Genomic DNA, 26,094 nt, shown 5'->3' with positions numbered 1-26,094 from the left:
TTTTTTTTCCTTTCACACAGAAAGAATCATACAAGAAAGGATGGGGAAAATAATCATTTAACTCCTTCTTGAAGTTGCTCAGCTTGGCTACACTCCGGGGTCAACGTTTCAAAAGTTGAAACGGATAGCCTATATAAGAACGACTAACTGCCAAAGGGCAGGAGAGTCTCCTGGATTAAGCAACGTCTGGGACTGATACAACTTTTAATGTATACCTTCTCATTAGTGGATAAGAATCTAGGAGATTCTTAGTTCACAATGATAAAAGGGGTTATTGAAGCCATCTCTTTACCTCTACACACGGGACCTTGTTTCCACTGGTTAATTAGTGTTGGTAAAGCCATGTGAAATCCTAAGATAAAAAGGCTATATACTATTCATATGAGATGTTGGTGAATGTGTCATCAGAAGCAAACTGAAATATGGATTCTGCTTAAGGTGCTTCATACTCTTTAAGATGAGGATTTTAGCAAGGTAAGTTTTATATTCATTAAATTCAAGGTTTTAGCCAGGTGAACTCAAGTAGCTACAAATGCATAAGTAGCTCCTCACTTGGTTCAAGTGCATTCACTCACAAACAGGTTAAGAGCAAAACAAGTTTCTTTCCTCTGTAATTGAAGAAAACAGTCTATTAAAAGAAAAATAGAGAGGTTTAAAAAAAGTCAGATGTTTTTACAAGGTTGTTGCACAGAGTAAAATAAAAGCCCCCTCAACCTACAATACTGGCGCATATGAAGAGTTATATCGCATACCAGACTCTACTCCAGGCATTCCAGGAGCACCCTGAACACCACAGCCGCGGCTTGCAGTCTAGTCAGGGAGATGTACAGGTACGTCAGCGTCAGCGGTAAGGACAGAACCTGCTGCTGAGAGAGGAGGAGACTGCTCTCAGACTTGAAATATCAAAGATTTCCTGGAGATAGTAATGTCTACGCTGAGACATACCATATGGGGTGAGTTATCTGGATGAAGACCTGGGATGGACTGGGATGGGAGTTGGAGTGGGGAAAGGGTTTACTGGGGATGTTTCAGGCAACGGTAACAGTTGTGTTCAAGGGACTATGGTATATTGAGATTATATTCAAGAAACCAAAAGAACTTCACTATGCCTGTGGCACAGAGCTCCCCATAGATAGCATTTGCTTCATACAAATAGATTGAATGACACAGTCATGAGCTTTACCCTCAAAGAAGTTAAATCCATTTGGGCAGACAAAACTAAACTGAATAAAGCAAGGGCTAATTACATGGGGCAAAAAGTGTGCAAAGAAGATCAAATCACTGGGGCAAATGATCCATCACCTCTCTGCCTTCTCTCTTCAGCACCCCTTTTGTACCATGAAAATTTTATGAAAATGAAGAGCAGGATACCCATAATTACTCAAGTCCTTTGGAAGAGGTTTAGCATTTGTCGGAGTATGAGGATGCTCTCTGGATCTCTCACAAAAGGAAGCGGTAAATCAAAAGTGCACAAGGAAATACGAGTGAGTGTCAGTATTTAACTGAGGGCAGGAGCCTGCGGTCAAGAAGCCACATGGCAAAAGCATCAGGTAACCTAGGAGAGGGCGGCAGCTGGTCAAGAATCTGGTGAGTCAAGCATGTGGCCCTTTGATCTGAGTGGGGAGTTCAGTAAGTGGACCAGAAAATTGCAACAGGAGGTATATATAGTGAAGAGAATAATTTTACTATTCTCTAGGGAAATTCTAAGACCTAATTACAAAACTATCAGGGTAAAAGTGGGTCCCAAGATCCTTTTAAATGCCAAATCTCTCCTAACACCATACAAGTTGTAGCCAGAAACTACAGCTGCTTCCATGGACAGGAAAGAGGCAAAATAAGACTGAGGCAGCCACGTTCATTTCAATGCACTGTTCGTTCACAAGGCTTATATATCACCCACAATAGGGGTCATTTTCCATAAGAGGATTGATTATTAGACATTTGAGTTAATGTAGAGATCAGAGACTTCACGCTCTTCTATGTACCCCTCCTTTGTTGGTGTGGACTTAACTGTTCTTTCTGTGGTAGTGAGGATCACATCACGGCAAGCCATCTCTGGGAAGGTCCACCCACAAGACGACGGCTGCAGTTTGCTGTGTGAGGTTATTGCCAGTGCACGAGTTAGATGGCTGCCCCGCACGCCCGTGCACATTCGCAACTCAAAAGTAAGGAAAGAGAACACAAATGAGGAAAGAAAAAAGTGAAGGGAATAAAATGAGCCAGATCTGAGTGTAAAGGAGAGAAAAAATAGGCAAGGAAAAATAATGAAAGGAAAGACAGGGCAACAAAAGTATAAAGGTGGAGAATGAGGAAATAATTGGTTAGGTGGTGTAATGAAACGATTATTTAATGTTAAGTTTTTATGCATACCAACAAAACTATATGCTGATTCATGGATAAATTTATAAGTAGTTCTTTAACAACTAACTGGAAAGGGCACCTTAAGTTCATTAAATGGTTCCCTCTGTGAGAGAAGCAGGGAGAAGAACAGGACCAGGTGAAGAAAAGGGAACCAGTGTTATCGATGCTTTAAGTCCAGAGCATTGTGTGAAAATGGCTCCGTTTTTAAATTCCAGGAGGGTTCATTGGTGCTATATTATTCTCCACAGTTTTCTGGTGTCTTTTTAACTCTTGAAAGTAGAGAAATGAGAGACAGGGAGATGAAAAGAGTTTTGATGACAAAGTACAAAGCATCAAGGTGCATGGTCGACCAGCTAATTACCAGCCAAAGGAGGCAGGCAAGTATTTAATGTCTCAGCATTCTGGGAGTGACCGGAGGGCAGTTTCCCACCCAGGATCAGGAGAATTATCTTCGGTGTTCCTTCTAGTCTCACTGTGCTTTTCCTAACACCACCTCCAAGAACCCCTCTGGCTGCTCAGCAATCGCTCTCAGTGGCTCAGCTTTGTTTACTTTCTGAGGTGGCTGATTACCTGATGTGTTTCCGTCAGCTGAAATTTACAGACACATTACCATGTTTGCCAGGCACCGTGAGCTACAAGACAAGAATTTCCTGAGGAGGAAAGCGCAGCACGCACTAGGGAGGCCTGTATTCCCTTCTGACCAAGGCGGTGTGTCCTAGCTCTATTAATGCCATTAGTGTGAAATGTTAAAAATCCCTCACTAAAATTTTTGTTCATCAGGCGCCTGCATTTCTAAAAGGTAAATTGTCTTCTAAGCCAAGATATATAGTAGAATAGATACTTGGTCGGGGGGGGGGGGGGTGGTGGTTGTTTTTTGGTTTTGGGGTTGGTTGGTTTGTTTTTGTTTTTGTTTTTGCTTTTTAGTATAATAGTTACTTGTAACACAGAATCTTACTAATAGGTTTTGTTTACCAAGCAAGGGAAGTTTTTCATATCTCAGGAAAGGGAGTGGAGTTCAAGCTCCCACCTAACAGGTTACACCGGCTCTGAATAATTGTAGAGCTGGGAAAAGAGAAATTGAGGAGCTCTGAAAGACAAATGAATACGAGAAAGTACAGTTTAAAAGATTGATTTGTTTATTTTATTGTGTAGGGGCTACAGTAGCCTGAAGAAGTGGACAGGTTAATCAATTTCCTGAGGTCACATATGATGAGGTTAGTAACATATAGAATCAACGGATAACCCTGCATCTGAAGGGAAAAAACAATGACACACCGAGCAGCTTTTAGATATTCTTCAGGCACAAAGGGAGGCTTAAATACAAAATCTCACAGCCTAAGAAAGTTTCACTGCAGGTTAGAGGTAAAATGGGATTCTGTGATTTAAGAAGTACATAATATTTTTTTGTCTATTTATCTCATATAAGTCATGTCAATACCTACCATCAGCCCACTAGCCCCATCTTACCAGAAATGAAACTAGGCAAAAAGTGGCTGAGGGTCACAAAGCAATGCAGATTATAAATTATCACTTCTAGGCTTGTTGCTTAGCTACCAAACCAGCCTGTCTTCTTACCCTTACACTGCCTGCAAGCATCATCTGCTGTTACTTAAATACACTTGAGCAAATGCCGAAGTTAGAGACCAAGAAATTATTATATGGCTATGATTAACTGAAAGAAAAACTCTTGAGTGCTTAAGATAAAACCTACTGCCTGGGCTAAAGTGTGAAAGGACTGAAAGGGTAAATTGTGGCTTTAGAGTATTTCTGGTCCGTGGTAGAAATTTTGCAAGTAAAACTGGAAGCAAAGGAACAATTGATCATTCACCTGAAAGCAACCGCCAGACAGCACTGTCTCTTTGGTGGTTTTGTGCTAAAGAAGAGACTGGTTTGTTTCCTGTCTGATAGAAATTGACGGTTAAGCTGCCAATCTTCTAACCTTGCTATAAATACATATTATATACATGACCATGTGCATTCATCCATGTGGAATACACACACACAGAGAACTATCATTCTCAAATATACTTACGTAGGCATAAATTTAAGGCAATACTGGCACCTTGTTTGACATGGTAAAAGCCAAGTATTACCTAATCATGTCATAGTTCCCCTCATTACCAAATGAGTGAAAGAAAGAAAGAAAGAAAGAAAGAGAAAAGAAAAAGGAAAGAAAAAAAGAAGCACAATGAAATTGAAACAAGAACTGGTGCTCTGGCAGATGCTTCTCGTGTGTGTGAGTGTGTGTGTGTGTGTGTGTGTGTTTCCTAAAGAGTATGAAATGCAGATGCAAATGAAAAGTGAATGTTTAAATGTGTTTTGTATAAATGTGAGGAATAAACATGTCGAGTGGCTGAATTAGTTGCATGTGTTGAGAGAGAAGTGTGATACCATCTGAAGAGCTAAAATTGGAGGTGAGCAATGACAATGACCGAGAAACAAACTGTCTAGGTGTTAGTTTCAATAAAAAAGATAAGAAACAGAGCAGAGAGGCTAGAGAGAAGGTAGGGGAACATTCTGATCAAATTATGTTTGATCAAGGTTTGAGAAGTGTGTTGGGAGAGGAAAGCGGGCTCAGTGCACGACTAGGGAAAGGGAATATACCAACATACTTTAATAAGCAACCAAATAAAGGTGATTTTAAGTTAACTTTCAACGGTGACATTAATACAAGGTTAAAAGTACAGATGTAAGCAGCAGATTAGATAAGGAAGAAGAATGCTATTTGGTAACTAAGAGAAAACTATATGTTAGTATCATGACACTTTAGTTACCCAATTGGTGTCCCACGAAGGTCTTCCAAGTAAAGGAATATCTAGGATATTGAAAGCTTAACCCTTTAAATCCCATTGCAAAAAATGCAATTATTTTGTTGAAAGTCTGGCTGAGATGTATAATACTCCTCCCTGCTCCGGTAAACAGGGATAGCATTTACCCTTTTCTTGGTAACACAGAGTCCTTATCATGAGCATCATGCTGGTGTTCTGAATGTCCCAAGGCCGTTGAGGACTTTGGACTTCAGACCGATTCACTGAATTCCTCCCACCTACTGGTCTATTGTAATTGCCAGTTTTTAGTATCTCGTCCCCATGTGGTTAAGTCCAGTGGTTCGGAGGGGAGCTTCTACACTACGTGACCTCACACTGTACTGCTCCAATTACTTAATCAGTTTCTTCCTTCATTCCTGGGCTGTTTTCCTAGACATCTTTGCTCACTTTTTGTCTGTAACCTAACATGAAGTAAAATTAATGGGGGAAAATTAATTTTAGTCATTCAATGGCATCTTGACACACAAAAGGAAAATGTGGTTCTACTCTGCTAACCAGCAAAATGTAGAAGATTCATGCACAGGCTGTATTCTTATTCAAAGATCCTTTCTGATAAATATTAAATAGTGACACTTATATTCTACCTGATAGATAAGGCAATGGGGTACCTTGGTATTATCACCTTACCTTCTCTCAATTCTGACTTTCCCTTCATAACTTGCCCTTGTTTAGACTGCCCACACTCAGCCTTGATCATTTTTCAACTTTTCACACCTACTTCTATGCTGGAGCAAAAGCTCCACAGAAGCCCTGCTTGTTTTGCAGTCCAAGATAGGATGTACACAAAAATAGCACTTTTATAAAATATGTTACCACTTTAGATACAAATCTTCCGCAACTACTTCTTGACCATCTTTCCTTCTTTCAGGAGGGAGGCCAGAGAGGTTAGATGAAATGAGGTAAAGCATTTCCTCCCTTGAGAAGCGACTTGCTCAACAACTTAAGCTCTTGCTACATGCCTAATAAATACTCCCTGTGGTTTAAATGTCTTAGGTACACGATACAGCCACACTGAGTGTGGATGTGTACCCAAGCTTAACACAGATGACCTGGATGTTTCAAGGGGAGTTTTTCACACTTCCCTCTGAAATTAGTAGGTGTAAATGACTCCTCTAATTTCAGAAGGAAAGAGAGTTCTGGGCTTATTATCTGACTTTGTTCTGTTTCTGTATCCTTATTTAAAGGGGATCTATCCTGCAGTCAGAAAAGTTTCTTCCTTGCTTAGAGTGTCTGGACATAATGACAAAGAACCAGAGACAAAGAGTTAGATGAAAAGTCTTAATGCATTAATAACTAGCCATGAGAAAGGAGTAAAAGGACATTATGGATCTCAAGAAGGAGGCATGAATGATTAAAGAGAAGGCTAGATAACCAAAAAGCAAGAATGAGATACTGACTGACCTAGACTCAAGCTAGAGAGATACTACTCATTCCTGAAGTAGGAGAAGCAGCAGCTGGTCAAAGGACAAAATGTCCTTCTATGATGTATTTGTTTCCCACATGACTGATCAGAAGATGCCTCAAACTTAATCCTCCAACTTTCTGGGGTTACTCTTCCTGTAGTTTATATTTTAAGTAGCTCAAGCCTCCATCCTTCATAATCCTATGAGGATTTTATGACATCACAAGAATTGTGTGAATTACTAGAGTCAAATTCTCTCATAGTCACCTCTTACCCTGCTTCATAAAAAAAGCCAACAACCTAAAATTGAATATTACACATTTCTGTTTTTAAAGTACTGTAGCCAACCTCTACTCTCTCCTCCCCCACCACCATGAAAATTTCTCACTGGGAAACCTTTCCTCTCAAAGCCTAGCTTCCTAGCACATTGGAGTATTACCTACCATAGGCATCCTCAAACTTTGCCTTTTTTCAGTGTCCCTAATCTCTATCTTCCAGGCTACCTAAGTAACCTCCAGATTCTCTTTTATATAAAGTTATTCAGTGAAAGTTATTCAGCTTTGCCTTATATTTCATAATTGCAACTGCACCCTGGAATCGCCTGAGAAGCATACAGCATACCAATATCCAGTCCCCACCCTACACCAAATGGGCTATATATAATCTCTCTGAGTGAGGCCAGAATATCATTATATTTTAACAGCTCCCCAGGTAATTCTAATGCACAGCTAGAGTTGAAAACTTTTCTAGCCCGGTGCTTCTTGTGGTTTAATGTGCATAGAAACCACTGGGGGATCTCGTCAAGATACAGATTCTGATTCAGTTGACTTGAGGTGGGGCCCAAGATTCTGCATTTCTAATAAGCACCCAGTACCACACTTTGAGTAGCAAGATTCTAGACTAGGTTTCCAAATTTCCTCAACACTAGAATCACCTGGGGAGTTTTAAAAACTGATGCCTGGGTCCTAGTCCCAGACATCAGAATTTTTAAAGTTTCTCAAGTGTTTCCATATCTCTGGTTTAGACCATGAATACATGAAGAGTGAGTCTGTCGTATCTGTCATCTCTCCCATTTCCAAACCAAAAGCCATCTCTCTAATAGGAATCTGGCTGCTCCCCTTATATGCAAAAGCTTCTGCAGTTGGCTCCTATTTTAAACAGCCTTTTCTATCCCAGTTAAAGGATATTGTATGTATGTCTTAGGCAACTATTTAGTAAATCAGTACTAATGATTGTCAACTAATACTTTTATTCCCAAGATTCAATACTGTAATTCCTTTAAATATTAGCTTTAGCAGATATTGCTAAACCCAGGCGGAATTTTTCACCCATCAGGTCTCAATAATAAGACCAATAGGAGATCACTCTATAATTCGTACCCTGATATGGGCTCTTTATAAAATTGGTACTTAAAAAAGGATGCCAAGGTCTCACCTTGGGGGTAGTCAATGAGTTATTCACTGCATGGGGGTTCCATCTGGATGTCAAGATAATTACTGGTGAGTTTACTCCATTACCACACATACACACAGATGCTGGATGGATAGATAGGTAGACAGATGACAGATAATAAATGAAGATTTGAGGAGAAATATATAGACTAAATTGTTGCTTTTCCCTAATCCTGAGCTCAAAACAATTAGCATTCTTCCTTTGCATATTATGCCCCAGCCAGTTTATAATTTTAGTGGGCTAGTAAGATTTTTCAAAATGTCAGTACTTTCAGAGCTTGATTTTATACCTAATTTGAAGGAACTACAAAGAAGAGCAGTATACAGCATATTGTAGAGAGATGTGAGGGGAGAGATATGTTTTCTGTATTTGAAAAGCAGAACACTCATTGTCAGACAGGATGAATAGAAATATGTAAGTATATAAAAACACACACTGAAACACACAGCTAGTTTCAGCTATGCAAAGAATCAGACTTGAGGGCCGTACTGTTGCTGAGAGACCAGGCCCTGGAGCCATATGTCTGTGAAAGCTGTATAAAAATGATGGGTTTGTATAGAATTTTTAAGGCACAGAGGGAGGGCCTTGGCATGACAGAAAAGGGTAAGAGGGCAGGTAGAACAAAGAAGACTACTATTTAAGCAGTGTCATTGGCAGTGTTCTGTGGCAATACAATCCCATCAAGAAAACTCTACAGATCAGGATTTAGGGACCTACATTTTAAAATGACTGAATATAAAATGAATTAGATTTTTAAAACTTAAATTTCAAAGGTACTATGGGATTCTCTTTTCTCTTCTCTGACAATTCTGCAGTGTTAGATACAAAAGAGACATAGTCCAAGAGATTTAAAGAGTATCCTATTACCTTGAAGATTAGGCCGATTTGCAATTGCCTTGCTGTTGTGTGCTCTTCTGCAGAAACTGGAGACCTCTGAATACTTTTCACTTCAGGGTACTTTTAAGTCTTTTCCTAAAGTAAAATGTGTTTGTCGTGTGTATTTGGCAGGAAGGACAGGAAAGTAGATAAAGCTTTTATTGTACCCGATACTCTGACGATTTGAATTTCATTCACCTATAATGAGATGGCTAAATTTACAATAATAGCTGTACCATCATCTGAACAACAGGGCTCCGTGCTTGTGTAACCAGATGGCATAAATGTACATGCCAAAAAGTTAGCAGTCTTACTACATGTTAACAACGTTGAATTGATCAAATATCTGTTAAGATTATAGGTAAATGGATGCTCTGGTAAGAGATAGCTAGGCTGCCCAGAAGGTTTTCCAGCACTGCTCCACACTATTCTGAGCTCAGCTGTCTTTTTATCATTTTTCTTCTATTTTTTCTTCTTCCTTTTTTAAAATCACCCATCAAGGGCACTTGAAAACAAGAATTATTACCAATCCAACTCTTTTTACTACATTGTTGCTATTCTATAAAGATCCGGAATCATTCTTCCAACTTCTTCCATGTAAAACCTTAAACAGATGTGTCTCCTCTGCTGGAAAAGGCACAAGACTTTTCAGTTTGGAAGCACCTTAAAAGCCAAGTGCTATGAAAAGAACAACTGGACAGATTGGCTATCCAGCTTGGGTCCTTATGACTTGAATATCTTCTTCAATTCTATACTCAAGGTGTGGTGGCTCAATATTTAAACTCCATGTAATCTCACACTGAGTACACAAAAATACAATGCTAGAAAAATCTCTAATACTTGAACCTATCATTTAGTTGAGGTTGCAGAGCAACAAACTAACCTCAAATCTAAGGAAACTATAGAAAGCAAGAACTTACTGACCTGGGGCAGATGCTGCTGGACACATGTAATAAAAATTAGGATAAAATATTTAAAGGATTACTACACGCTGAGTACGGGCTAGCCAAGGAATATAGAATGCCTGGGGGCTGCAAACATAAGGGGAACTTGCACCCACTTGCCAGCCCTGTCTCTACAGACCTTGCCAAATGCTTACAGAAACACTGGTTAGAGTCCTATACTAAGAAAGCCTCCCTTGGGGCGCCTGGGTGGCGCAGTCGGTTAAGCGTCCGACTTCAGCCAGGTCACGATCTCGCGGTCCGTGAGTTCGAGCCCCGCGTCAGGCTCTGGGCTGATGGCTCGGAGCCTGGAGCCTGTTTCCGATTCTGTGTCTCCCTCTCTCTCTGCCCCTCCCCTGTTCATGCTATGTCTCTCTCTGTCCCAAAAATAAATAAAAAACGTTGAAAAAAAAAATTAAAAAAAAAAAAAGAAAGCCTCCCTTGAGATGTGGGAAGAGAACAGTCTGCTGGAAAAGCACAAAACTCCACTTGGATCCTTCTCTCCTATCTCTCCTAGAATCAAAGGGCTTAAAACTACTGAAGAAGGGAGATGTGGGAATCCTTGTTCCCCTTCCTTTAGAGCACTCTTGAAAACCCATTCTAGCTAAGAGATTGGAATAGGAAAAAACTCCCTACCCTTATGGTAGGGGCAGGAATAAGTGCTCATCCCAGACCAATAAAGGTCTTCTCTGGCTGGATGAGACACATCATGAGATGACTTATGAGACTCCAATGACCAGGACACAATGCCTGTTAAACTAAATCTTAATAAGAACAACAGAAACATCACCACCACCACCACACACATATACACACTTACCATGATGCAACTAAAGATGAGTAGCAACGAATAGCAGTCCGTTTGGGGGAAAGGAGCAAGATCATGGAGGGAGACCCTCTCAAAGTAAGATTTAAAACAGAGTGGGAGTTGGTGCGCCTGGGTGGCTCAGTCGGTTGGGCAGCCGACTTCGGCTCAGGTCATGATCTCGCAGTCCATGAGTTCGAGCCCCGCGTCAGGCTCTGTGCTGACAGCTCAGAGCCTGGAGCCTGTTTCAGAGTCTGTGTCTCCCTCTCTCTGACCCTCCCCCGTTCATGCTTTGTCTCTCTCTGTCTCAAAAATAAATAAACGTTAAAAATAAATAAATAAAATAAAATAAATGAATAAATAAATAAATAAATAAAACAGAGTGGGGAAGCAGACATCAGAAAAACCTTCTGGCAAACCAGTCTCCACCCTGAGCATAAGGTAATGCTAAAGGATTTTAAGTTGGTATTACTGCAAGGTAACCATAGCAAAACAAATGCAGATGGAGCTCAACTCCTGACTTTAATTGACCCAACCTCCCTCTATACTAAAGTCCTATCAGACAAGAAAAAAAAAAAGTTGTTGCATCGTCTTCAAGCACAAAAATTAGTTATCTCAGTCTTTGATACCCCACACAAGATGTCCATGTACCAAGAAAAAGTTAAGAAGCATCCAAAAAAAGCAAAGAAGAAACAATGCATTGTCAAAAACAAAGCAATAAATATATCTCAATCTCAGATATGATACAGACGTTGGAAATAACACACTAGGAATTAAAAATAACTATGATTAATATATAAAAAGCTCTAGTGGAAAAGGCAGACAAACATGCAAATTCAGATAGTAATTTCAGTGGAGACACTGAACCCATAACAAAAAAAAAAAAATTAAATGAAAATGCTAGAAGTTAAAATAACACAGATGAAAAATGGCTGCAGTGGGTTCAACATTAGATAAGACTTAGCAGAACACAAAATACATGAAATTTAAGATAAGTCAAAAGAAATTAACAAAATAAAACACAAAAAGAAAAATGAGTTAAAGAAAATGAACAGTGCATCCAAGAGCCATGGAACAATAGCAAATAACCCAACATATATGTAATTAAAATTCCAGAAGAAGGAGAGAGAAGAGGGAAGGAAAAAAATGTAAAGAAACAATGGTTGAGAATCTTCCCAAATTAATAACAGATATCAAACTATAGATCCAAGAAGTTCAGAAATTATCAAGGAGGATAAATACAAAAACACAAAAGAAAATATCTACACATATATCAAAACTGTTGAAAACCAAAGACAGAAAGAGAAAGTTAAACACAGCCACAGGCAGTAACAAAAAATATATACAGAAGAACAAAGATAAGAATTATAGCAAACTTCTCATCAGAAACAATACAAAGAAAAAAAAAACTTGAGTGGCATCCTGAAGACACTGAAAGAAAAATTGTTAAGCCACAATTTTATACCCAGTGAAATTCCTGTCAAACAAAGAAGAAATAAAACTTTCCTCAGATGAACAATCTCAGAGAAAATTCATGGCCTGCAAACCTGAACATACCAAATGTTAAGAAAGTTCTTCAGACAGAAGGCATATGATACCAATCAGAAACTTGGATCTACAGAAACAAATGAAGAGCAGGAGAAATTGAACAAAATGACAAAGACAGAGGAATCGAATAAAATGACAAAGACAGACAAAATGACAAGACAGAGGAATTCTCTCCTAAAGAAAGATCAAGAACAAATCATAGCCAGGGATTTGTTCAAAAGATATAAGCAATATAACTTGAACGAGAATTTAGAACAACAGTCATAAGAATACTAGCTGGGCTTGAAAAAAGCATAGATGACACCAGAGAAACCCTTGCTGCAGAGATAAAAGACCTAAAAAGTAGTCAGGCCAAAATAAAAAATGCTATAACAGAGATGTGAAACTGAGTGGGGTTAATCACAATGATGATGAGAGAAGGGGAACCTATCTGATAACAATATAAAATTATGGAAAATATTGAAGCTTAAAAGAAGAGGGAAAAAAAAGCTATTAGATCACAAATATAGACTTAGGAAACTCAGTGATTCCATAAAGTGCAATAATAACCATATCACAGGAGTCCCAGAAGAAGAGTGAGAAAAGAGGACAGAAGGTTTATTTGAACAAATTATAGCTGAGAACTTCCCTAATCTGGGGAAGTAAATGGGCATTCAAGTCCAAGAGGCACAGAAAACTCCCCTAAAAATCAACAAAAACAGGCCAACAACAAAACAGAGTGAAAATTGCAAAATACAAAGATAAAGAGAGAATTTTGAAAGCAGTTAGGGACAAGAAGTTCTTAACCTACAAGGGTAGACACATAAGGTTAGTAGCAGACCCATCCACAGAAACTTGGCAGGCCAGAAAGGAGTGTTATGATATATTCATCGTGCTAATGGGGGGGGAGGGGGGAGGAATAACTCAACCAAGAATACTTTATCCAACAAGGCTTTAATTCAGAATAGAGTGAGATATAGAGTCTACAAGACAAGGAAAAACTAAAGCAGTTTATGAATACCAAACCAGTTCTCCAAGAATTATTAAAGGGTACACTTTGAGTGGGAAAGAGACAGACCAAAAGCAACAAAGACTAGAAAGGAATAGAGGCAATCTACAGGAACAGTGACTTTACAGATAGTACAATGGCACTAAATTCATATCTATCAATAATAACTATAAATCTAAATGGACTAAATGCTCCAATCAAAAGACACTGGGTATCAGAATGGATTAAAAAAAAAAAAAAAAAAGAGCCATCAATATGCTGCTTACATGAGACCTATTTTAGACCCAAAGACACCTCCAGACTGAAAGTGAGGGGGTGGGAAATGATTTATCATGCCAATGGACATCAAAAGAAAGCTGGGATAGCCATACTTATATCATACAAACTAGATTTTAAGCCAAAAACTATAATAAGAGATGAAAAAGGGCACTATATGATAATAAAGGGGTCTATCCAACAAGAACATCTAACAATTGTAAATATTTATGCCTCCAACATAAAAGAAGCCAAATATATAAACTAATGAGCAACAAACTTAAAGAAACTCATTAATAATAATACAATAATAGTAGGAGACTTTAACACTTCACTTACAACAATGAACAGATCATTTTAGTAGAAGATCAACAAGGAAACAATGGTTTTAAATGACAAAATGAACAATGTGGACTTAATAGATATATTCAGAGCATTTCATCCTAAAGCATCAGCATACATATTCTTTGGAGTGCACATGGAACATTCTCCAGAATGGATCACATACTGGGTCACAAATCAGGGCTCAACCAGTAAAAAAACAACTGACATCATACCATGCATATTTTCAGACCACAACACTATGAAACTTGAAATCAACCACAAGAAAAATTTTAGGAAAACCACTAATACATGGAGATTAAAGAACATCCTACTTAAGAAGGAATGGGTTGATCAGGAAATTAAAGAAGAAATAAAAAATACACGGAAGCAACTGAAAATGAAAACACTACAGTCCAAAACCGTTGGGATGTAGCAAAGGCAGTCATAAGAGGGAAATATATTGCAATACAGAACTTCCTCAAGAGGCAAGAAAAATCTCAAATACACAATCTAACCTTACACCTAAAGCAGCTGGAAAAAGAACGGCAAACAAAGCCTAAAACCAGGAGAAGAAAGGAAATAATAATGATTGCAGAAGAAATAAATGATATAGAAATAAGAAGAAAAAAAATAGTAGAACAGAATCAATGAAACGAGGAGCTGGTTCTTTGAAAGAATTAACAAAATTGATAAACCCCTAGCCAGACTGATCAAAAAGAAACAAGAAAGGACGTGAATAAATAAAATCATGAATCAAAGAGGAGAGATCACAACCAATACTGCAGAAATACAATTATGAGAAAATATTATGAGAAATTATATGCCAACAAATTAGGCAAACTGGAAGAAATGGACAAATTCCTAGAAATATATAAATTACCAAAAGTGAAATAGGAAAAAATAGAAAATTTAAACAGACCCATAACCAGCAAAGAAATTGAATCAGTAATCAAAAATCTCCCAACAAGAGTCCAGGGCTAAATGGCTTCCCAGGGGAATTCTACCAAACATTTAAAAAAGAGATAATAACTGTTCTTCTGAAACTATTCCAAAGAATAAAAAATGAGTACGAAAACTTCAAAACTCATTCTACAAGGCCAGCATTACTTTGATTCCAAAACCGGACAAAGACTCCACTAAAAATGAGAATTACAGACCAGTATCTCTGATGAACATGGGTGCAAAAATTCTCAACAAGATACTAGCAAATAAAATCCAACAATGCATTAAAAGAATTATTCACCATAGGGGCGCCTGGGTGGCTCAGTCGGTTGAGTGTCCGACTTCGGCTCAGGTCATGATCTCGCAGTCTGTGAGTTCGAGCCCCACATCAGGCTCTGTGCTGACAGCTCAGAGCCTGAAGTCTGCTTCGGATTCTGTGTCTCCCTCTCTCTCTGCTCCTCCCCCACTCATGCTCTGTCTCTCTCTCTGTCAAAAATAAATAAGCATTAAAAAATTTTTAAAGAATTATTCACCACAATCAAGTGGGATTTATTCCTAGGCTGTAGGGTTTGTTCAATATTCACAAATCAATCAACAAAATACACCACACCACATTAATAAAAGAAAGGATAAGAACCATTTCATCCTCTCAATAGATGCAGAAAAAGCATTTGACAAAATACAGCATCCTTCCTTGATAAAAACCGTATCAAGCAGGGATAGAAGGAACATACCTCAACACCATAAAGGTCATACATGAAAGAGCCACAACTAATATCATCCTCAATGGGGAAAAACTGAGAGCTTTTCCCCTAAGGTCAGGAACATGACAGTGATGTCCACTCTTAACCACTGCTGTTCAACATAGTGCTGGAAATATTAGCCTTAGCAATCAGACAATGAAAAGAAATAAAAGACCTACAAACTGGCAAGGAAGAAGTCAAAATTTCACTCTTTGCAGATGACATGATACTCTATGTAGAAAACCCAGAGGGTTGCACCAAAAAATTACTACAACTGATACATAAATTCAGCAAATTCACAGGATATAAACCAATGTACAGAAATTGATTGCATTGTTACACACCAATAATGAAGCAGCAAAAAGAGAAATCAAGAAATTAATCCCATTTATAATTGCACCAACCAAAGATGGAAAATACCTATATGCTGAAAATTACAAAAAGCTTATGAAAGAAACTGAATAAGACACAAAGAAATGGAAAAACATTCCTTCCTCATGGATTGGAAGAACAAATATTGTTAAAATGTTGATATTACTCAAGGCAATCTATACATTCAGTGTAATACCTATCAAAGCAACACCAGCATTTTTCACAGAGCTAGAATGAACAATTCTAAAATCTGTATGGAACCAGAGAAGATCCTGAATATCCAAAGTAATGTTAAAAAAGAAAAGTAAAGTGGGAGGCATCATTATTCCAGTCCTTAAGCGGTATTACAAAGCTGTACTGTAATCAAGAAAGTATAGTACTGGCACAAAAACAGACACATATATCAATGGAACAGAATAGAGAACTCAGATTATGGACCAACAACTGTATGTTCAACTAACTAATCTTCAACAAAATGAGAAATAATATCTAATGGAAAAAAGACATTCTATTCAACTAATGGTATTGGGAAAACTGGACAGTGACATGCAGAATGAAACTGGACGACTTTCTTACACCATACACAAAGATAAATTCAAAATGGATGAAGACTTAAATGTGACACGAAAAAACATCAAAATCCTTGAGGAGAACACAGGCAGCATATCCCAACAAGAGAACTTGCCTTATAATGTGAAAACTAGATTACAGTGTCACAATAAAAGAAAACTACAGACCAATATTATTGATGAATACAGATGCAAAAATCTTCAACAAAATACTAGCAAATGTAAAAACTAGCAATATGTAAAAAAAAACAAAAAAAAAAACAAAAAAAAAAACTACACAATATGGCCAAGAAAGATTTATTCCAGGACTGCAAAGTTGGTTTAACATCCAAAAATCAATGTAATACATGAGATTAATTAATAAAATGAAGAACAAAACCACGTGATCACCACAATAGAGAGAGGAAAAACAATTGATAAAACCCAACTACTCTCCTGAGAAAAAACACTTAACAAACTAGGAATAAATGAAATTTTGTGAACCTTTTGAGGGTCATCTATGGAAAACGCATAGCTAACATCATACTTAATAGTGAAAAACTGAATGCTTTCCCCCCTAAAATAAGAAACAATACAAAGGATATCTGCTCTTACAACTTCTATCTAACATTGGAAGTTTTATTCAGGATGAACAGACAAGTAAAACAAACAAACAAAAAAACCAACTTTCAGATGTGAACAGAAGCAGCAAAGCCATCTCTGTTCTGCAAATCATATGACCTTGTATTATAATCATGAAGAATCCACACACACACAAAAATAGGATTAATAAACAAGTTGAGCAAAATTGGAGAATACAAGATCAATATTAAAAAGTCATTTGGGGGGTGCCTGGGTGGCAGAGACAGTTAAAAGTCCGACTTCAGGGGCGCCTGGGTGGCGCAGTCGGTTAAGCGTCCGACTTCAGCCAGGTCACGATCTCGCGGTCCGTGAGTTCGAGCCCCGCGTCAGGCTCTGGGCTGATGGCTCGGAGCCTGGAGCCTGTTTCCGATTCTGTGTCTCCCTCTCTCTCTGCCCCTCCCCCATTCATGCTCTGTCTCTCTCTGTCCCAAAAATAAATAAAAAATGTTGAAAAAAAAATTAAAAAAAAAAAAAAAAAAAAAAGTCCGACTTCAGCTCAGGTCATGATCTCACGGTTTGTGAGTTCAAGCCCCACATTGGGCTCTGTGCTGACAGCTCAGAGCCTGAAGCCTGCTTTGAATTCCATGTCTACCTTTCTCTCTGTCCCTCCTCTACTCACAGTCTGTCTCTGTCTCTCTCTCACTCACTCTCTCAAAAATAAATATTAAAAAAAAATTTTTTTAATCATTTGGAATTCTATACACTAGCAATGAACAATGCAAAAACAAAATTGAGTAAACTATTCCATTGACAATAGCATCACACACACAAAATAAGAATAGATTTAACAAAAGAAATTAAATACATATACTCTGAGAACTATAACACACTATTGAAAGAAGTGGAAGACATCTCATTTTCGTGGATTAGGAGACAATTAGTAAGATAGGAATGAATATGTCCCTAATCGATCTACAGATTCAATAGAATCCTTAGTCAAATCCCAAGTGGCTTTTTTGAAAAAAAAAAAAAAAAAAAGTTTTTAAATTCATTTATTTTTGAATGGGGGCATGAGTGGGGCATGGGCAGAGAGGGAGACACAGAATCCAAAGCAGGCTCCAGGCTCTGAGCCAGATTGGGCTTGAACTCACAAACCATGAAATCATGACCTGAGTCAAAGTTGATGCTTAACCTACTGAGCCACCTATATGCCCCACAACTGGCTTTTTTGTAAAAATTGATGAGTTGATCTTAAACTTTATATAGAAAGTCAAGGGACCTGGAATAGCCAAAACAATCTTGGAGAAAAACCAACTTGAAAGTCCCAGATTTCAGAACGTACTACCAAGCTATAGTGATCAAGACTGTCATACTAGCTTCAAGACAGACATATAAGCCAAACAAAACAAAACCATATGTTTATGTGATCAATTGATTTTGGAAAACGGTGCTAAGACAATGTAATAGGAAAAGAACAATCTTTTCAACAAATGGTGCTAGGACAGCTGGATATCCACATAAAGGAAATTAACTTGGATCTCTATCTCGCACCATATACAAAAATTAACTTGAAATTGAGCATAGACCTAAATATATGAGCTAAAACTGTAAGACTCTTAGAAGAAAATGGAAATAAAACTTTGTGATCTTGGCTAAGGAAGCATTTCTTAAATACTGACAACAAAAACATGAACAACAAAGAAAAACTAAATAAATTAGACTTCATCAAAATTAAAAACTCTTATATTTCAAATGACAGCATCAAAAAAATGATAACACAACCCAAAGAATTAGAGAAAATATTTGTAGATCATATATCTAATAAGGGATTTGTATTAAAATACAAAAAGAAATCTTACAACTCAGTAATGAAAATACAAACAACTCAATTGAAAAATAGGCAAAGGATCTGAATAGACATGTCTTTAAATATACACATATATGTATATGTAAATAACCAATAAATACATGAGAAAATACCCAGTATCATTAGCCACCAGGGAAAGTCAAATCAAAACTGCAACAATACCACCTCATAGCCACGAAGATGCCTAAAATAATAAAATTAAAAAAACAGATCATAACAAGTGTTATCAAGAATGTGGAGAAATTGTAACCCTCATACATTGCTGGTAGAATTATAAAAGGGTACAGTCATTTTGGAGAACTGTTCCTCAAAAGGTTAAAGATATGGTTGCCCTAGAACCCAGCAATTCCACTCCAAGTTACATAACAAAGAAAAATGATAACATATGTCCATGAAATAACTTATACACAAATGTTCACAAACAGCATTATTCAAAATCATCACAAAGTTGAAACAATCCAAATGTTTATCAGTTAATAAACAGACAAACAAATGTGGTATATCCATACAATGGAATACTATTCAGCCATTAAAGTGACTGATAAGTACTGCCACAGGAATAAATCTTAAAAAGACTATGCCATGTGAAGGAAGCCACACAGAAAATACCACATACTGTATTATTTCATTTATATGAAGTGTCCAGAATAGCTAATCCATAGAGACAAAAGTAGACTAGTTAACTGCCAGGAATTAGAGGGGGAAGGAGTGGGTAGTAACTAAAGACACAGGGTTTCTTTTAGTGCAATACAAGTATTCTGCAAGCAAATATTGTATGGTGACACAATTCTGTGAATATGCTAAAATTCCTTGAACTGCACACTTTAAAAGGATGAATTTTATGATCTGAAAATTATATATCAATTAAAGTGTTTTAAAAAAAATCCGAGTATCTCAGATATCAGAACCAAAATGATAACATTCGAAGGAAGAGGCTTACAGCTTAGGAGATGGGGGCATGACCCGTCTGGTTGAATGTTTATCTTTCCAAAGCCTAACTATTTAAACCATGGAAATGGTACAGAATGATAAGAGAGAAAACTATAAATGCAGGTTGAGGGCACTCAACAGGCTTGACATTATTATCTATGTGGTATAGAGCCCATGAAAAAGTTCTAGCGAGCATGTGACCTGACTTTATGAACATCATGAGGATAAATCATTAATAAAATAGACTGTCAAGCATACTACAACATGTTGGAAAGCAATATAAAGAAATGAAAATACATGTCCCTGGCTTTAAAATTCTTCAATAACAACAATGAGAAAAAGTGCAACCATAGTGAAAATTAAAAAAGAAAAGGTTTCTTTTCAATAATATAAATCATAGAGAGGAGAGATCAGTAGAAATTGGAATGAACAACCTTTTAAAAACCACACAGAACACATGGAATTCAAACTAGGCCTTAAAAAGTGAATGGAATTTAGATAAACTGAGGAGAGGAATTAGAGGTCAAGGAATTAGGAGGTTAAGTGCCTATCCCAAACTACAACAAATTTGGATATAGTCATGCACAAAGTCAATTTCTTACCTCCAACCTTACCCCATTGAAAATGAGAAGGTCGCCAGAGTAATATTACTAAAACATCATTACTTGACTTTGGCATTTGGTAATTGTTGTCTCCATTATAAAGTTCACTTATAATCTGTAATCATATGTAATATGATTTCATATTAATCTGAAATATTTCATATTAATCTGTTCATAATCTGTAATCACTTATGATCTGTAATCATACCCAGCTCTTTAAAGACAGCCATCTTTTCAACTTCCAATTTTCATCTTTTAACTCCCCCCAACAAACCTTGCTCCCAGCCCATACCCCAGCCAACCCTCTTTCCAGGAACACTCAAATAAAATACTCATCAAACTCCAAATATGATTTTCTTTCATATGCCTGTCACTGCCTTTATGTTCATTTTTACCCATCTAAAATACTCTGCCCATCAATGTGCTGCTTATTCTCTAATGCCAAGTTCAGTTAACACCTTAAGTCTTCCTGAGCCTCCCTCTATTTGCTCTTGCTCAGATAAGTAACAGGCCTCTCAAATCATTTCCTGCAAACTGCTTTGCTGTTTCTTCTTCACCTTCCTTCACTTTATCTCCCATACTTACTGTTGGGAGTATCCAGCAGCTCAGATCTTTGACCTCTTCTCCCTTAGTAATATAAATAGCATGTTGGAAGATGACAAGAATATAATTTGTTGCCTCAACTGCCTTCAGGTCCTTACTAAATGATGCACTATTTTAAAACTGCAATTCTAATGTGCAGCCTCAACACTCCATATTCAAACATCCTATTTATTTTTTCTCCATAACACTTATTGCTTTCTAACATACTATATGTTTGACCTATTTATGGTTCATTATCTGTCTTGCCCGTGAGAAAGTAATTTCATTTGGCAATTATACCTCAATAAAGCAAATAAAGAAAGGAAAGGAAGGAAGGAAGGAAGGGGAGGAGAAGAGAGGAGAGGAAAGGAAAGGAAAGGAAAGGAAAGGAAAGGAAAGGAAAGGAAAGGCAAGGAAAGGCAAGGAAAGGAAAAGGGAGAGAGGGGGGAAGGGGAGGAAGAAGGAAGGAAGGAAGGAAGGAAGGAAGGAAGGAAAAGAGAGAAAGAAAAAAACAGAGAAAGGCAGGCAAGAAGGAAGGATAGAAAGAAGAAGGAAAGGAAGGAAGGGAGAGAGGAAAGGAGGAAGTTTCCAAAAGGGTAGGGGTTTTGCCTGTTTTGTTGACTATTGTATCCCTAGCATTAAAATATTGCCTGGCACATAGAAAATACTCAATGATTTTATGTTACAAAGCACATATGTTATAAAAGGCGATTTCCTAATGTGAGTTGAACTCACTCTCTTGGGATACAATAGGAAAGTATACATCATTTTCATCAACATTTCACTTTAATGCGTCCTCATATTCCTAACTTCCATGTTTTCCCAGGAGAGAAACAAAATGTTATTCTGTATTTCAGTTGATAACTTTTATATTTTCAATGTGGGTAACTTGCAAATAAAGGAAATTTAACTTAATATCTTCATTTGCTCATTATGTAATTGACTTTACACCAATAATGCAAAGAATAATTTGATATAAGGTTAATAAATTTATAATTTATGTAAATTGTATTTATACACTGCCACTAAGTTGACCACAGAAAATCCTACAGAACTAAGAAACCAAAGGAACAATAGCCAGATAGATACCTGACAGAGTTAATGGTGAGTTAGATTCAGCCCCATAAATAACAACTAAGGACAAGATAGTTGGCTAATGGAACCAAAGCATTACCTTTACTACTACTGAAAGCTTGAGTGAAGGTACAGGGCAACAACGGACTTCCTAACTGTGAACTGCAGGCTTGGGCAGACTAACCCCACACAGTTACCAGCAGCACTGGATAACCAGCCAGACTTCAATATTCAAGAGCCTCCCAGTGAAAGACACTCTACCTGGCAAAGCCTGGAGGAGCAAGCCTCCCTCCGCACACCCTCGGGAGCCAGCACTCTCAAGATGAAAATGGAGCAGAACAGGGCATGTCCGGTTCCTCCCCTCCCTCAAATCCACCAATAAAATGAATTCCTTCCTTCTTTCTGGGGGAGGAGCCAATGAGGAGGGCGGGTACAGAATAACGGAAGTATTAAGAAGAAACACTTCCTCTGAGAAATTAGAGGACCAGGATGTAAGGATTCCTCCCCACAAGAGTCCTAAGCCTTACTTCTGGTAATATCAGCGCTGCCTTTACCGAGAGTATCTGGCGGAAGTTGGGGCCTCTGGCCCTATCTTTCCAATCACAGTAGCAGGTACTACGGAAGCCTCCAGTTTCCACTCTAGGCAACATTTCAGGATGAAGGGAGAAAGGTTGCTCTCATTTTCTCTCACCCGTCCTTTGGTGTACCAGGAGGGGTAGGTACATACATTTTGGACTCTTTAGGCACCAAGGTAAAATCAACTGACCCTTCTCAGTGGAAATAAGGTAACTCCCAATATCCAAAAAGCAACTGTTAATTTTCATATTTATTGCAGTAATGTACAAAGAGTTTAAAGTCTTGAAATGGAAACGACTCCCTGTTTCCAACCTATCCTGCTACCAAAACCAGTCACTTACAACATTGGCGCTCTTTTTCTAATATGTTATGTATTGATTTATCACTTTAGACATTAGTTCTTAACTTCCTCATATATGGAGACACTGGCAGTCTTACCCTGCTTTTTCTTTCCCCATCCCACAAAATAAAAAAATATCAAAAACTTTTTATTAAGTCAGTATTTAGTATCTCCATTAATGTTTTCGGCAGACCACGTGCTATTACCTTTTTTAACCAAATTTCATTTGCCTACAGTGTGTATACACCTTAGAAACAAAATCAAATTTCATTTTCCCCTAGAATTAACAATTTCTTTTTTTTAAACACTTCTAAGTTTTCTTTATTACCCATTGCTAATTTTTCCCACCGCTTCCAACAGCTGCTATTTCACTTGTCCACATGCTTACGCCTCTTTTTTTCAAGATACCTGTCAGGTCTCTGCTTTTCCTGAAGTCACTCTAACCCGTCTTAACTTGTTGCTCTCCAAGCTCGCTGTACGCCTCTGATCCTGGCACTTGCATTGGCCATCATCTGGGGAACCGCCTTCAACTCTCTCTAGTGTTAGATCTGCTCTTTCCAGATTCCATGGCTTCCTCTTTTGCTAGAATTAACTCCTCATTTTAGAGTAACTACCTAAAACTTAGAGAATGGGAAGGAAACGTTTTTAGACCTTACTTGCTTGAAAGTGACACCCTATTGTTCTCTCAACTTCTTTATAATTTGTTTATGGACAAACCGTGAGGGTTGAAAATCATTTTCATCACAGTTTTCAAGATATTCCTCCTTCAGATGGCTGTTGAAAATCTGATGTTATTCTTACTCCCAATAATTTGTAAGTTACCTGTTTGTTTTCTTTTGTGGAGACTTTTAGAATTTTCTCATGATCTTGGTGATCTGAATTTCATGAGGCAATACTTTGGTCTGAGTGTATCTTACTTGTTAACTATCTTATTTTTCTTTTAGCTAATTATCCAGGTCTCTTGAAAGTCACTTTCAATCTGGAGATTCATAGCCTTCATTCATGGACATGGTCTTGTATTATTTTGTTATGAATTTTTCTTCCCATTTTCTTTTACTTTTGTATACTTTCGTTTGGGATCATTTATTATTTAAACATTAAAACTACTGTGTACCAAAAACCATACAACCTAGGAATAAACCTAACAAAAGAGGTGAAAAATCTGGACACTGAAAACTATAGAAAGCTTATGAAAGAAATTGAAGATGACACACACAAAAAAAGGAAAAATATTCCATGCTCATGGATTGGAAGAACAAATATTATTAAAGTGTTGATACTATGCAAAGCAATCTACACATTCAATGCAATCTCTATCAAAATAACACTAGCATTCTTCACAGACAATCAATCCTAAAATTTGTATGGAACCAGAAAAGACCCCAAATAGCCAAAGCAATCTTGAAAAAGAAAACAAAAGATGGAGGCATCACAATCCCAGACTTAAGATGTATTACAAAGCTGTAATCATCACAACAGTGTGGTATTGGCACAAAACCAGACACTCAGATCAATGAAACAGAATAGAGAACCCAGAAATGGACCCACAAATACATGTGGCCAACTAATCTTTGACAAAGCAGGAAAGAATATCCAATGGAATAAAGGTAGTCTCTTCAGCAAGTGGTGCTGGGAAAACTGGACAGCAACATGCAGAAAAATGAACCTGGACCACTTTCTTACACCATACAAAAATAAACTTAAATGGATGAAAAACCTAAATGTAAGACAGGAAGCCATCAAAATCCCAGAGGAGAAAGCAGACAAAAACCTATTTGACCTCAGCCACAGCAACTTCTTACTCCATATGTCTCCAGAGGCAAGGGAAACAAAAGCAAAAATGAACTATTGGGACCTCATCAAAATAAAAGCTTCTGCACACCAAAGGAAACAATCAGCAAACCAAAGGAATGGGAGAAGATATTTGCAAATGACATATCAGATAAAGGGTTAATATCCAAAATCTATGAAGAACTTATCAAACTCAACACCCAAAAAACAAATAATCCACTGAAAAAATGGGCAAAAGACATGAACAGACACTTCTCCAAAGAAGACATCCAGATGACTAAAAGACACATGAAAAAATGCTCAACATCAGTCATCATCAGGCAAACACAAATTAAAACCACAATGAGATACTATCTCACACCAGTCAGAATGGCTAACGTTAACAACTCAAGCAACAACAGATGTCGGCGAGGATGCGGAGAAAGAGGATCTCTTTTGCACTGCTGGTGGGAATGCAAACTGGTGCAGCCACTCTGGAAAACAGTATGGAAGTTCCTCAAAAAATTAAAAAGTGAACTACCCTATGACCCAGCAATTGCACTACTAGGTATTTATCCAAGGGATACAGGTGTGCTGTTTCAAAGGGGCACATGGACCCCAATATTTACAGTAGTGCTATCAACAAGAGCCAAAGTATGGAAAGAGCCCAAATGTCCATCAATGGATGAATGGATAAAGAAGTGGTATATATATATATATATATATATATATATATATATATATATATACACAATGGAGTATTGCTTGGCAATCAAAAAGAATGAAATCTTGCCCTTTGCAACTATGTGGATGGAACTAGAGGGTATTATGCTAAGCAAAATTAGTTAGAGAAAGACAGATATCACATGACTTCACTCATATGAGGACTTTCAGACACAAAAAAGATGAACACAGGGAAGGGAAGCAAAAATAATATAAAAAACAAGGAGGGGGACAAAACATAGGAGAGTTAAATGCAGAGCACCAACTGAGAGTTGCTGGAGGAGTTGTGGGTGGGGGGATGAGCCAAATGGGTCAGGGATAACAAGGAAGACATTTGTCAGGATGTATAGAGTACCTTATGTAGAGTACCTTATGTATAGTACCTTTCATTTCCTCTGGAGGTGGCATCAGGGTGGGCATATGCTGCATGGGGTAAGGGGGGTACCTAGATGACTGTCTAATCCTAATTTGTATCTTAACCCAATTCATTAGTTTTTAGTCTCCATTACTCCTCATCACTCAGGCTATATAACAAAATACCATAGACTGAGTGGCTTATTAACAGCAGAAATGTATTGCTCACAGTTCCGGAGGCTGGGCACCAGCATGGGTTCTGGAGGCCGAGTACCAGCATGGTTGGATTCTGGTAACAGTCCTCTTCCA

At 37.7% G+C, this 26,094-nt stretch overlaps 1 protein-coding gene and 1 pseudogene across 1 annotated transcript in view; one reads left to right on the top strand and one right to left on the bottom strand.

Moving 5' to 3' along the window:
- The window catches only part of LOC131512583 (uncharacterized), a 62,305-nt gene extending 39,879 nt beyond the window's left edge, over nt 1-22,426 (bottom strand). The window contains exon 1 of the mRNA XM_058731478.1: nt 22,284-22,426. The gene's annotated coding sequence lies outside the window, so the exon portion shown is untranslated. The remainder of the gene's footprint in view (nt 1-22,283) is intronic.
- The window catches only part of LOC131513163 (putative cytosolic acyl coenzyme A thioester hydrolase-like), a 29,625-nt pseudogene continuing 4,262 nt past the window's right edge, over nt 732-26,094 (top strand).

The sequence above is a fragment of the Neofelis nebulosa genome, chromosome 5 (assembly GCF_028018385.1).
Source record: "Neofelis nebulosa isolate mNeoNeb1 chromosome 5, mNeoNeb1.pri, whole genome shotgun sequence".
NCBI classification, from domain to species: domain Eukaryota; kingdom Metazoa; phylum Chordata; class Mammalia; order Carnivora; family Felidae; genus Neofelis; species Neofelis nebulosa.
This window is presented reverse-complemented; position numbering and strand designations above follow the sequence as displayed.